Genomic DNA, 14523 nt, shown 5'->3' on the forward strand with positions numbered 1-14523 from the left:
GGCCCATTCCTTTTTATTGTGGGCCCGTTGGAGTCGATTTGAACTTGCCGGCCATTATGATGCCTCTTCAAGGGCATAGGTTTGTATCCTACTGCAGCCACCATATTATATGTTTTGTTCTGTATGCTTCCACCTTATTGAGTCTACCAGAGAGGTTCTTACACTGTAATATTTAAAGATTAATATTTATTTCATAACAACTATATACATTGCACACTAACCTGTGTGTCTCCTTCAAAAGCCGTGCTGTATCTGTTCTCGAGTGTCTTCCACATGATCTCTTACATCATCATGACAGTCAGTAATCTTTACACTCTATCATGATTAACCCTTTCATACCCTTATACTACATGGATGAATGCCTAAACAAGCATTAGGATCCTTGCAGTTGAAGGACTCTTCGGCAACGTTGGTCAGCATTGAGTGGAGCAGTGTTGTCTTAAAAAAAAACAATGTTTTTGTTTTTTCTTTGTTCTCTCATTCAGTCCCTTTTTCCTTCATCTTTCATCTTTCCACCTTTTCTTTCTCTCTTCTCTTTCTCTCTTGATGAGATTAAGGGAGCTCACACCCGAAATATATTAATCTCAATTACTTGTTGAGGAAAGTTGTGAAAAGAGACAAACAATTATAACATTAATTCTACGCCTATAAAAAGTTGAAGGAAGTGGAAAATTGAACGTTGATATAGTAACAGACTTGCTGACTGCATCTTTGTAAATTATCACTGATGGTATTGTTATGCTTAAGAAACCATTTAGTTATTTTTTCTGCAGCCAGGCAAAAGGAGACAAATTAAATAAATGACAGCAATGTCAGACATTATGCAATGATGTGCACGCAAAGCCCATTATTGACCTGTGTTGGACATTTCTAGTGAATTAATACAAAAAAAGGTACTCAGTGAAGTTTTTGTGATGGTAATATGCAATATGTATGTATGACAGCTGAATTTGTGGAATATTAATTGTGACTGCATGCTCAGCGGCTGGTGAGGAAAACTGATTCCCATTATAGCTTGCAAGCTGTGCCATAGGTTACTGAATTGCTTTTTAATATTTATTTCAGCTGCTGAATGATGGACAATCGATCACTCCAGAGAGGTATTGTTTTGGAATGAGAATCTCCTTTCTTCAGCTGAAGAGTGAGTCGCTTAAAAAAAAATCAAAGATTGCTTCTAATAAATCCAGGTGAGACTTTCTGAAATGATGGAGGCAAGATGATTTGCCAGTATGTCTGTCATGCTTTGTGGTCAGACATATTGAGTTATGACAAAAAGTAATATTCACAAAAGTTCAAATAGTATTTCTTTCTTTCACTTAATCTGACAATTGGTTTCAGGATCATTTTGGCTTGATACAAAACTATTCTATAATAATCTTTAGTATTTCAAAGAGAATTTCTATTGATCACAGAACATTTAATGAGCTGCACAATTGGTTTTATCTCAACAATAGAAAACCATTTAGGTGCAGTTCAATAAAATAACTTTTGAGATCAGTGATATTTTTATATCATCTCAATAAAATGAAGAAAGGACTAAAGGTGTATTCCTATGTGGGCAGATTGATCTTCCCTCAAGCTGAGGGGATATTTTCTTTCCTGCAAAGGTGTTTGGGAAGCAAAAATTTGCAAGTCTACGAGCAAACCAAAATAATGTGAATATATAAGTCTCATTGAAGTAAGTTTCTTTTATGTGTAGGCATTTGCTGAAAGTGAAGCTTGGCTCTTCTCTCCAGTCCTAGATCTGTTCAGCAAACCAGAATTGTTCTCACTTATTCTGACAGTTGCAAGAAAAATAGAATCTGAGTGGCATTGCAAAAATGCTTTGTTGAAGAGTGGTGCAAAAAGAAAATAAAAAGTTACATAATGAAAGTTAGGTGGTAAAATCAGTGACATCCATATTAAATTTATTTTCTTGTTGAATTGTGGTTATGAAGCCTTCGCATTTCTTATACAGCTATCATGGTACATGGCACAATGATTATTCATTTAATTTAGCAGCTTGGATTCATCATGTAGCACTCACTATTTGTCATAAAAACAGAAAATGCTGGAAACTGTCAACAGGTCTGGCAGCATCTGTGGAGAATGAAACAGAGTTAAAGTTTCAGGTCTGTGACCTTTTATCAAAACTGAGAAAAGTTAGAAATGTAATAGATTATGAGCAAGTGAAAGAGGGGAGGATGGGGGTAAGAACAAAAAGGAAGGTCTGTGATGGGGGGAGGGCAGGAGTGATTAAATAACAGAAAGTTTCATGATACAAAGCCAAAGGAAGTAGTAATGGGACAAGTAAGCAAAAGATGAGGTGTGAATGGCAGAATAGCAGCCATCTGAACGCAAAGTAAAGGAACTAAGCAGGAAACAAGAGAAACAACTGACTCAGCAAAAAAAACATGAAAGAAAATGAGGGCAGAGGTTATTGTCTAAAGTGGTTGAACTCAGTGTTGAGTCCAGAAGAATATAAAGTGCCCAGTCTTTTTTTTTACTCATTCATGGGATGTGGGCATCACTGGCCAGGCCAGCATTTATTGCCCACCCCTAATTTCCCTTGAGAAGGTGGTGGTGAGCTGCCTTCTTGAACTGCTGCAGTCCATTTGGGGTAGGTATACCCACAGTGCTATCAGGAAGGGAGTTCCAGGATTTTGACCCAGCGACAGTGAAGGAACGGCGATACAGTTCCAAGTCAGGATGGTGTGTGACTTGGAGGGGAACTTGCAGATGGTGGTGTTTCCATGTATTTGCTGCTCTTGTCCTGCTAGTTGGTAGAGGTCGTGGATTTGGAAGGTGCTGTCTAAGGAGCCTTGGTGCATTGCTGCAGTGCATCTTGTAGATGATACACACTGCTGCCACTGTGCTTCGGTGGTGGAGGGAGTGAATGTTTGTAGATGGAGTGCCAATCAAGCGGGCTGCTTTGTCCTGGATGGTGTCGAGCTTCTTGAGTGTTGTTGGAGCTGCAACCATCCAGGCAAGTGGAGAGTATTCCATCACACTCCTGAATTGTGCCTTGTAGATGGTGGACAGGCTTTGGGGAGTCAGGAGGTGAGTTACTCGCCTCAGGATTCCTAGCCTCTGACTTACTCTTGTAGCCACGGTATTTATATGACAACTCCAGTTCAGTTTCTGGTCAATGGTAACCCCTAGGATGTTGATAGTTGGGGATTCAGCGATGGCAATGCCATTGAATGTCAAGGGGAGATGGTTAGATTCTCTCTTGTTGGAGATGGTCATTGCCTGGCACTTGTGTGGCGTGAATGTTACTTGCCACTTCTCAGCCCAAGCCTGGATATTGTCCAGGTCTTGCTGCATTTCTACACGGACTGCTTCAGTATCTGAGGAGTCACGAATGGTGCTGAACATTGTGTGAACATCCCCACTTCTGACCTTATGATTGAAGGAAGGTCCTTGATGAAGCAGCTGAAGATGGTTGGGCCTAGGACACTACCCTGAGGAACTCCTGCAGTGATGTCCTGGAGCTCAGATGATTGACCTCCAACAACCACAACCATCTTCCTTTGCGCTAGGTATGACTCCAGCCAGTGGAGGGTTTTCCCCCTGATTCCCATTGACCTCAGTTTTGCTAGGGCTCCTTGATGCCATACTCGGTCAAATGCTGCCTTGATGTCAAGGGCAGTCACTCTCACCTCACCTCTTGAGTTCAGCTCTTTTGTCCATGTTTGAACCAGGGCTGTGATGAGGTCAGGAGTTGAGTGGCCCTGGCAGAACCCAAACTGAGCGTCACTGAGCAGGTTATTGCTAAGCAAGTGCCGCTTGATGGCACTGTTGATGACACCTTCCGTCACTTTACTGATGATTGAGAGTAGGCTGATGGGGCAATAATTGGCCGGGTTCGACTTGTCCTGCTTTTTGTGTACAGGACATACCTGGGCAATTTTCCACATTGCAGGGTAGATGCCAGTGTTTTAGCTGTACTTGAACAGCTTGGCTAGGGGCGCGGCAAGTTCTGGAGCACAAGTCTTCAGTACTATTGCCGGAATATTGTCAGGGCCCATAGCTTTTGCAGTATCCAGTACCTTCATTCGTTTCTGGATATCACGCGGAGTGAATCGAATTGGCTGAAGTCTGGCATCTGTGATGCTGGGGACTTCAGGAGGAGTCTGAGATGGATCATCAGCTCAGCACTTCTGGCTGAAGACTGTTGCAAATGCTTCAGCCTTATCTTTCGCACTGATGTGCTGGGCTCCCCCATCATTGATGATGGGGATATTTGTGGAGCCACCTCCTCCAGTTAGTTGTTTAATTGTCCACCACCATTCACGGCTGGATGTGGCAGGACTACACAGCTTAGATCTGATCCGTTGGCTATGGGATCGCTTAGCTCTGTCTATTGCATGCTGCTTACGCAGTTTGGCATGCAGATAGTCCTGTCTTGTAGCTTCACCAGGTTGACACCTCATTTTGAGGTATGCCTGGTGCTGCTCTTGGCATGCCCTCCTGCACTCTTCATTGAACCAGGGTTGGTCTCCTAGCTTGATGGTAATGGTAGAGTGGGGGATATGCCGGGCCATGAGGTTGCAGATTGTGGTTGAGTACAATTCTGCTGCTGCTGGTGGCCCACAGCGCCTCCTGGATGCCCAGTTTTGCATTGCTAGATCTGTTTGAACTCTATCCCATTTAGCACGATGATGGTGCCACACAACACGATGGACGGTATCCTCAATGTGAAGGCGGGACTTCGTCTCCACAAGGACTGTGCGGTGGTCACTCCTACCAATACAGTCATGGACAGGAGCATCTGCGGCAGGCAGATTGGTGAGGACGAGGTCAAGTATGTTTTTCCCTCGTGTTGGTTCCCCCACCACCTGCCGCAGACCCAGTCTAGCAGCTATGTCCTTTAGGACTCGGCCAGCTCAGTCAGTAGTGGTGTTACCGAGCCACTCTTGGTGATGGACATTGAAGTCCCCCACCCAGAGTACGTTTTGTGCCCTTGCCACCCTCAGTGCTTCCTCCAAGTGCTGTTCAACATGGAGGAGTACTGAGTCAGCAGCTGAGGGAAGGCGGTAGGTGGTAATCAGTAGGAGGTTACCTTGCCCATGTTTGACCTGACGCCATGAGACTCCATGGGGTCCGGATTCGATATTGAGGCCTCCCAGGGCAACTCCCTCCCTACTGTATACCATTGTGCCACCACCTCTGCTGGGTCTGTCCTGCTGGTGGCACTATCCTGGGGATAGTGATTGCAGTGTCTGGGAAATTGTCTGTAAGGTATGATTCTGACTATGGCAGGCTGTTGCTTGACTAGTCTGTGGGACAGCTCTCCCAGCTTTGGCACAAGCCCCCAGATGTTAGTAAGGAGGACTTTGCAGGGTCGACAGGGCTGGGTTTGCCGTTGTTGTTTCTGGTGCCTAGTTCGATGCCGGGTGGTCCGTCAGGTTTCATTCCCTTTTATTGACTTTGTAGTGGTTCGGTCCAACTGAGTGGCTTGCTAGGCCATTTCAGAGGGCATGTCAGAGTTAACCACATTGCTGTCTCACTATTGACTCATTACTTGTCAATGGTTTTATTACCTTGTGGTTGAATTGTAGCATTAATTCACATTGGGGATCGCCAACACCACCGCTTGCATCGTGGTTATGTACTAAACTAGTAATCCAGAGGTCCAGGCTAATGCCCTGGGTACATGGGTTCAAATCCCACCATAGCAGCTGGTGGAATTTAAATGCAATTAATTAATCAATTTAATTAATTGATAAAAAGTCTGCATTTGAAAGTTATTCTCAGTAATGGTGCCATGAAATTATCAATTGTCATAAAAAACCCATTTGGTTCCCTAATGTCCTTTAGGGAAGGAAATCTGCTGACCTTACCTGGTCTGGCCTACATGTGACCACAGCAATGTGGTTGACTCTTCACTGCCCTGTGAATTGCCTTAGCAAGCTGCTCAGTTGTCAAGGGCAACAAGCCCACATCCACATTATAAAAATAAAATGAGCTGATCAGATGAGAGTATGTTTCGAGATTCAGGTGATTTTTTTTGGATTGTCAACTAAAGGACCAACAGAATAACCTTAATCGTAACACTTACTATGGGATATCTTGAAAATGTAATCCCCTTTTTAAATCTTGAAGGAACTATAACTGTTAAAATACTTAGTAAATGACTATTTTTAACATTAAACAAAACAGTGACCCATACACCTTTTGCGGCTCCTACTGAACACTGCATAAATATATTTCACTTTTGCAGTAGTATTTAGTTTCAATGTGCTGTCACTGACCCGAAACGTTAACTCTGCTTCTCTTTCCACAGATGCTGCCAGACCTGCTGAGTGATTCCAGCATTTCTTGTTTTTGTGCTGTTACTTTATTTGTCTTCTGACAGATTTTCCTCACCTCTGGTTGATGAGACCTTGGTTAGTGTATGCTTGTACCTTCTGTGTTTGCACACTCATTTACTTTCAGGATTAGGTCTCTTTTCTTTTTACATCTCGTCTCATTAGCTTTGTTATTCTTCCTAGCCTATATTCAGCCATTTACCACCTAGATTTTGACCCTGCAGTAAGCACATTGTTCCATTTGCCATCATATGTTCTCTGTTTTCCAGACACAATTACCTGAATCAGTGTTCCATCACAGTCACTTCTGGCTTCTCTTTCCTTTTCATGCTTTTTATTATGCAACCGAAGCAGGAAAAAATCTTCCTATTTGCTGCATATTTACACTACCATCTTTCCATGTAAGACAACAATTTACGTGTACAGCTTCCTGTTTGTATTCCGTTTGCTGTAAGTATGACCACCTGTCTGCTGATTTGCTGACTTTGCTGAACATTTCTCTTCTGTCTACCAACATGATCATGGCATTTAGCATCCTATTACCACCTCATTAGTGCTTTCAATCTTTCTGACTTTGGCCTTTGTTACGACCAGGTGAGAAAGCGGTTAGGGTTCCCTCTCAGCCTTCACCTGGTCTTACTGTAATAGGTTTTAATTTTAAACACACCATTTTTTTTAGCTCCCCCTTAGTGAATCCTTGTTCAGTAACCTCTAATTATAAGGCAAAGAAACTAGCTAAACAGGTTTTCTTCGGTTTAAAGAAAAAAAGTTGAACTTTATAAATCTTAAACTCTATTTCGTTTAACGCCTACGGATACATGACGCGCCTATGCTAGCATGCATATGCAATACACACATGCAAATAGAGACAGAAAAAAGTAGAAGAAATAAAGTGGAAAAGTTTGAGGCAATATCTGCAGATAGTTTTAGTTACTGCTCTTTGAGCTCGCTGTAGAGTCCTTGATTGTAGGTAGGTCTTGCTTTTCGTTGGAGCCCAGTATTATTCTTAAACCTTGTTCGATGTAGGAGACTTTTCTCTCTTGAAGTTCATGTGTCCTCGGTGGGTCCAGAGGCTTGTGAGAAAGAGATGGGAGCAGACAGGAGAGGTCTTCTCACTCCAGGAGCAAACAGTCTTTCGGAGTTCAAAAACTCTGTGGTTAGTTCAAAAAAGCCTGGACCAACCAGTTAGTCATATGATCAGCTTGTTTAACCAGTCGTGGCTTTTGTGGATTGTATCACCTTAGCAGTCTCTGGAATGCTCTTCCCTACACCTTCAATGTCTGGTGATCAAAATCCATTGTGGATTGAATGTGTCAGGGAATGGTCCTTTTGTCTCCATAAGCATTGTCTGTTAGTATGCAAATGCTTTTCAACTAAGTGTCTGGCAGCCCTTGTAACAGGCCTTCTCTTCTTCCTAGCAAGTTTAAAATCAATGTTCATATGACAAAATTAATATGCCTCATTCTTGGCAGGTGGGGGCCTGCGTGACAGCCTTCTTACACAGCACATGGTAGTGCATACCATTTCAACCCAAATTTCTTGAATGGTATTTTGCCTTTTTTTTTTAAGGAGTCGGTAATTTCTCTTCTGAATACTGACGTTTGCAATTATCTGGGGAATGTAGTGTAGTTGATATGATATTGAGTTAGTAATCTAGTGACTTGAACTAATAATTTGGAGAACATGAGTTTAAGTCACACCATGAGTTCAGTGTAAAACAAAAACTGGACATTAAAAACTGGTTTCAGTAAAACAAAGAAATGATCATGAAACTGAGTTTGTTCTTCTCTTATGGAAGAAAACCTACTGTCCTTATCTGGTTTGGCCTGTATGTGATTCCAGCCCCAAACCAGTGTGGTTGACTTTTAACTGCCTTCTGAAGGTCCGAGCAAATCATTCTGCTTTATCAGACCAATTAGGGATGGGCAGTAAATGCCAAGCTTGCCAGTGACACCCCAATCCTGAGAATGAATCAGTTCTTTTCCTATCTTTCTGTAAGTTTCTTTATTCACATTCCAGTCCATTATCTTCAAATTTGCCACTTGTCTTGCTAAATCTTTTTTATAGCCTGAGTGAGATGACTTTATTTTTCACATCTTTCCAGAGTTTTTTTTTAAATCAGGCGATTAAATATATTACCTGCCTCATTGTAATAGTTTTTGTTTTGATTATTCATCCAAAGAGACTCTTGTATTTTTTCCAATTTCAGTGAAAAATATCTACCCATTAATTTAGATTTTTTTTTATTTTATCTCCTTCTCAATGTGTTGTAACTGCAATAATGTAGAATCACAGTACATTGTAGCACAGTAACAGACTTTTGGACCATCAAGTCTCTCCTATCTTTCTCTGTACCTGAGCTGTTTATTCTAATCCTACTCTCCTGATTATTCCTCATACTGATAAATATTTATTTTTTTCAAGTCATTATCTAATTCCCTTTTTTCAGAATAAATACGAATTTTGTTTTGAAAATTGTCACAGAAATCCAATGTGTAATGTGTATTTTTTTTAAACCCTCTATTTAAAAACAGAAGCTATTCAAGAAAGGAGTGAGAGAGAAAAACGAGGAACTACAAGCCACATAGCCTGACGTCAGTTGTTGGGAAAATGCTGGAGTCCAATATTAAGGAAGTGGTAACAGGGCACTTAGCAAATCATAATATGATTAGGCAGAGTTAGCATGGTTTTATGAAAAGGAAATTGTATTTGACAAATGTATCAAGACTTTTTTTGAAGATGTAACTAGCAGGGTAGATAAAGAGGAACAAGTGGTTGCAGTATATTTGGATTTTCAAAGAGCATTTGATAAAATGCCACAGGAAAGTTAGACAAGATAAGGGCTCAAGGGGTTGGGGGTAATATATTAGCATGGACTGAGGATTGGTAAAAGGATGGAAAGCAGAGAGTGGGAACAAACAAATCATTTTCTGGTTGGCAAACTGTTAATAGTGGAGTGCTGCAAGGATCACTGCTGGGGCTACAGCTGTCTACAATCTATACTGATGATTTTAGATGAAGGAACTGAGTGTAATGTATCCACATTTACTGATGATACAAAGCTCGGTGAGAAGGTAAGCTGTGAGGAGGACACAAGGATCAGGATTTTGGATTGTTTGAGAGGTCGGGTTCAATGGCAGGTGGTTGCTTAAACCTGCCCCTCCCCCTCCCCCTTGCCCCACCCCCTCTCCCACCCGGGTCAGCATGCTGGTTTTCCAATGTGAGACCAGCACGCTAAGATTTCAGAAGGTGCTGAGGGGAGCCAGAAGAGGCAACCTGCCTGAACTTCAGCTCCAACAGCACTCAAGAAGCTCGACACCATCCAGGACAAAGTAGCCCGCTTGATTGGCACCCCATCCACAACATTCACTCCCTCCATCACTGATGTACAATGGCAACACTGTGTACCATCTACAAGATGCACTGCAGTAATGCACCAAGGCTCCTTAGACAGCACATTCCAAACCTGCGACCTCTACCAACTAGAAGGACAAGGGCAGCAGATGCATGGGAACACCACCACCTGCAAGTTCCCCTCCAAGCCACACTCCCTCCTGACTTGGAACTATATCTGCTCTGGTGGAGGGCGCACAGGTAAGATGTGATGGATCAAGCTCTGAGGTGTCTTCCTCCTCTAAGTGCTTGTGACCTTGTTCTCTGCACGTGGCCTCCTGTCCCTCTGCAGCTGACCCTTTCGGAGACATTAGAGAAAATGGTGATGAGAGATCAGTATAGCCAACAGATGCTTCTACTGCTTAAAATGATGAGATGACAGCTTATGCGATGACAGCTGGTTGCACGGGGAGCATTGCCATCCATCCCCTGAACCTTGAGATGTTGAGATGTCTTCACCTTGTCTGCGGCGGACTCCTGCTTCTCTGTTCCCAGTGTCCCTGAGGCTGGACACTCTGCCTGTATCAAACGCCTGCTCCTCCAATTGTGTCAATACCGGGAGCTGTGCCAGCCCACCTTCGAGATGTGCCCTCTCATTCACCTGAGCATTCAATTCCCTTTCGGCCTGCAAGGTGAAGAATGATGCTGTTAGGACAATGCCTCCCTCCCTCTCCGCTTGCAGCCTGTCATTCACATACGACATTGCAGTCTGTGCTCCAGTCTCCTGACCCGAAGCACTAGGTTTCTGACATATGTTTATAGGTCAGCAGGGCACCAGAGCACACTTCTCTCCCATGGTGAGGACACCTCTATGCATCCTCAGGGTGCCCCTGTCCTTGACACTCTGGTGATAGCTGACTGGGAGGCATAGCATCTGGGACTGTTGCAACTCACCTTGCCAGACCTAAGAAGGTTACTGAAGCGTTTCCGCCACAGCATCCAGTTTCTCCTCACCACTTCTCTGCTGCTGACGTCATGTGCCACCGCCACCTATGCCCTCTTGGTCAGTCTTGTGGGCTTCCTGGTGCCGCTGACAGGAAAGAGAATGTCCCTCTGTGCACTCACTGCCTCCAGTAAGTTGTTTGAAAAATGGGGGGCTGCTTTAGCAATGCGGTCCTCCCTGCCCACTGCCCTCTGCTCAGATTGTGCTTCCATTTTGTGGCCAAACGGCAGCCTCAGCAATGGCTGCTGTTTGCCCTTTAAATCTGTCCCGCTTCTGGATTGGTTCCACCTGTCTCCTGCATCCACTACCACTAATTGGGTAGCAAACACAACTCCTGGTCAATTTAAGTGCTTTGCATATCAAAATAGTGGCACATGCGCGTTCCCACATTGCCGCAGGGTCGGGAACTGGAAGTCATCTTGATGTCGGGGCTCTGATTCGCAAATTGAAATCCCGCCCAAGGGGGGGATTTTTTATGGTTCCTGCAAGACCAGCTTTCATAGCGGGCGGGGTGACTTAATTAGGCGAGAGGTGATTTTTAGCATTCCTGTCGGCAGGTTATATTTTTGAGATTAAGTCAGTGGCGTGTTTGCGGCAGGTTGGGGTTCACACCATCCTGTGGTGGGTTCCAGCTTTCCATACATTTGTATAGCATGAATACTCATTACCTTATAATTATTTTAAATTAAGTCCTACCTGCCAGATTCAGTCAGCGGTGCAAAGGAATTTCGTGACACCCGATTCACATTTGTTTAAAGGTGGGGTGCACCAGTCAGCTTTGTGTAGTTGTGTCTGAAGTCAGTGGTTTTCTTTCTTGAACTCTTCAGCAGAAGGAAGGCTGACATTGGAATGGATCCGGCCCAAGGTAATGGGGGGAATTTCAAGGGCCACAGAGGCAAGGTATAAGGTAACCTGTGGGTCAAGGGTCATGGGTGCAGGCTGGAAGGTGGCGGGTGGATGGTGGTAAAACTCACATCAATTGTAATGCCCACCATTATTCCGATTGAGATTGTAAACCACGTGGCCATTTTAGAATTGCAAATCGAAGTGGGAGGGTAGATTTGAGGCTGTGTACAATGTTAGGCGCATACTGAAGTTGTCCACTCATTACTTCCATGGTTGAGATCCGTGTCAAAACAACGTTGCAAATTAATGCTTGTCTCATTATAATAGTTGCAGAGCTGCAAAGATATGGGTCTCATACACTCAATATTTCTACTACGTCAGGAAGAAGAGCAGAGGATGCGACAGAGGAGGGTTCTTGCCGCTCGATGCCACAACGCCAGCAGTAGGCAGCACAAGATGGAAAGACAGCTTAGGATGAAGCCCAACAGGGAAGGCATCATAGAAGACGAACTCTGGTGCGTCACCAAATTCTCGGGTCGGCGAGGCAATGTCAGACATGCCTGAGGATGTCACATGACATGGTCACTGAAATTTGCGGACTCATTTAGCATGACCTGCAACCACATGGTTTTAGTGGAAACACATGCCAGTTGCCCTCAAGGTGACTGCTGCACTCAATTTTTTTGTGAGCGGTGCTTTCCAGGGCTCAATAGGTGACATATGTGGCATCTCATAGACTGTGATTTAGAGGTGCGTAAAAAAAGTGACCAATTCCCTATTCTGTCATGCCAATGATTTTGTTTATTTTCTGGTAGACGAGGACAGCCAGGCAGCAAGGACAGCAGTCTTTGCTGCCATTGCTCATTTCCCGAGAGTGCAAGGTGTAATTGACCGCACTCGTGGCCATAAGAGCTCCATGGGACCAGCCTGCTGCATTGTCAATCGTGAAGGCTTTCACTCTTTGAACGTTCAATTGGTTTGCGGCCACAGGCGACAAATCATGCAGTTCTGTGCTCATTTCCCAGGGAGCTGTCACGATGCATACGTTTTGCAAGACTCAACTGTCAGGAGTTTTTGAAGCACAAGCTGAAGTTGACGGCTGGATCCTGGGTGACCAGGGTTACCCCCTTTGGACATGGTTAATAACACCAGCGAGACATCCCCAATGTGCAGTAGAAGAGCGATACAATACTGCTCATGCATTCACCAGAGTCATCATCAAACACACCGTTGGCTTGCTGAAAATGCGCTTCCACTGCCTTGACTGGTCCAGCGTGGCTCTTCAGTATGCGACACAGAAGGTCTCTCAAATAATCGTAGTCTTGTTAGATTCATAGATTTTGAGACTCGTTCATGACTGATTAAGGATCACACGTACAGACTGTGATTGAGTGACAGTAGATTTATTAAGCAACACAAGTTGAACTATGCGGTACTTAACATAGGCAACAATATACAGCTGTGTCTTCTGTGACTCTGGTCCTTGCCTCCCGGATAGCTGTGGCACCATCTCTTCAAGTGTTCTGTTGACTGTCTTTTATCCTTCTATTGGTGTGCACCGTTGTCTCGAAGTGCCTCACCTTTTATCCTCTTTTCTGTTGGGCTACCATGTTAGGGTGTATCCCAATCTCTCTCATCTGATTGGCTTAGTCTGATAGAATCCCTTTACATTTCAGTCCACAGACCTGCACATGTTTGCCCTGTTCTTCTTAACAGTTCTTGCAAAAGATTCCAAAGGTCACAATTCTGCATAGCATTTCCCAGTACAACAAATTCTAAACACTTTACAAGATATGTAGCCACATTTGCTTTTCCAAGGCATTGACACATATGGTTAGACCATTAATTCACTTCTCAACATAATGACTTGCTCTTTAAACTTCAGCACATGTTATGAACCACAATACTATGTAATTGCTATTTCAGCATAAGGTGTCAGACAGACCATGTTTAAGTTTGTCAAATGTTTAACTACTTTTGTCGTTATCACAGCTTGCTTAACCACATTATCATGTCTTGACATTTTCCAGACAAGATTAACAGGTTGCGTGGCATTGGGCAATTGAAATTGTGCTGCAGGTGCATCCCTTGCATGCACCCAAAGCAGTTGACAGGGCAAGATCATCAATGGGCTGCACGAATACAAAAATTGACCATTGAATCTGCAGAGAGCACCTTTCCTATCACTCCTGAAACTACAAGTGTAAGAATGCAAGATAGATCCTGTTCTGGCCTTTTAAAAGGGTCATTCAACAAGTTGCAGCTTAGGTGCTTTTGACTTCCTTGTGCTCAGTCAAAGTTGGTGGAAGCACTGTGGTGAGTGTGAAGGTTTCTGCTGACCACAGAAAAGCTGAGAGAATTACGTTGCCTTTGATGATTAGGGGACAGTAGTTGCAGTGCCACTCATTCACAGGACAGGCGGGGTGGGGTGGGGGGTGCGGGGAGAAGGAGTGCTCTCCTTAGAAGGTCATCCCCCTAGAGGGTCTTCCAGGAGCACCACTCCAACCTTGGGATAAGCCAGGAGTAGAGCATGAGGAGGCTTCACATTACTAAGGAGGTAGTGCTGGAGTTGTGTTACCTTCTTCAAGAAGAACAGGTGCCTCAAACTAGGGTGAGGATGGCCCTCCTAGTGACTGAGAAGATCACCTTTCCTTCTTCACAACCACTTCCTTCCAGGTGGCAGTTGGCGATATTAGCAACATCTCACAGTTCGCCGTCCATAGAAGCAGCATGAGGTGACAGAGGTGCTCTACAGGAGGAGGAGGGAAGACTGAGATAAGAGGGTACATGGTTTCACCAGGATAGCAGGCTTCCTGATGGTCCATGGTGCCATTGACTGACTAGAGCACATGGATCTGTGGGCCCCCCCATGTCAGTGGGGAACGACACTGCAAAGAGCTGCCATTCAGTAAATGGGCAGTTGTGTGCAACCAAACCAATAAATTCTTAACTGTGAATGCCTGTTATCCTGGAAGCACCCATGATGCTTTCTTCATTTGACAGTATGCACTAGCCACCACCTTCGGACTTCCAAGGCAGACAACATGA

The 14523-nt window shown here is 44.0% G+C and overlaps 1 protein-coding gene across 6 annotated transcripts in view; it reads left to right on the forward strand.

Annotated features, from left to right (window-relative positions):
• gulp1b (GULP PTB domain containing engulfment adaptor 1b) overlaps positions 1-14523 on the forward strand; it is a 475365-nt gene that overhangs the window by 130952 nt on the left and 329890 nt on the right. For all 6 annotated transcript variants that reach the window (XM_068035589.1, XM_068035592.1, XM_068035597.1 and 3 more), the window contains exon 2: positions 1066-1187. The gene's annotated coding sequence lies outside the window, so the exon portion shown is untranslated. The remainder of the gene's footprint in view (positions 1-1065; positions 1188-14523) is intronic.

This window comes from Heterodontus francisci, chromosome 7 (assembly GCF_036365525.1).
Source record: "Heterodontus francisci isolate sHetFra1 chromosome 7, sHetFra1.hap1, whole genome shotgun sequence".
NCBI lineage: Eukaryota > Metazoa > Chordata > Chondrichthyes > Heterodontiformes > Heterodontidae > Heterodontus > Heterodontus francisci.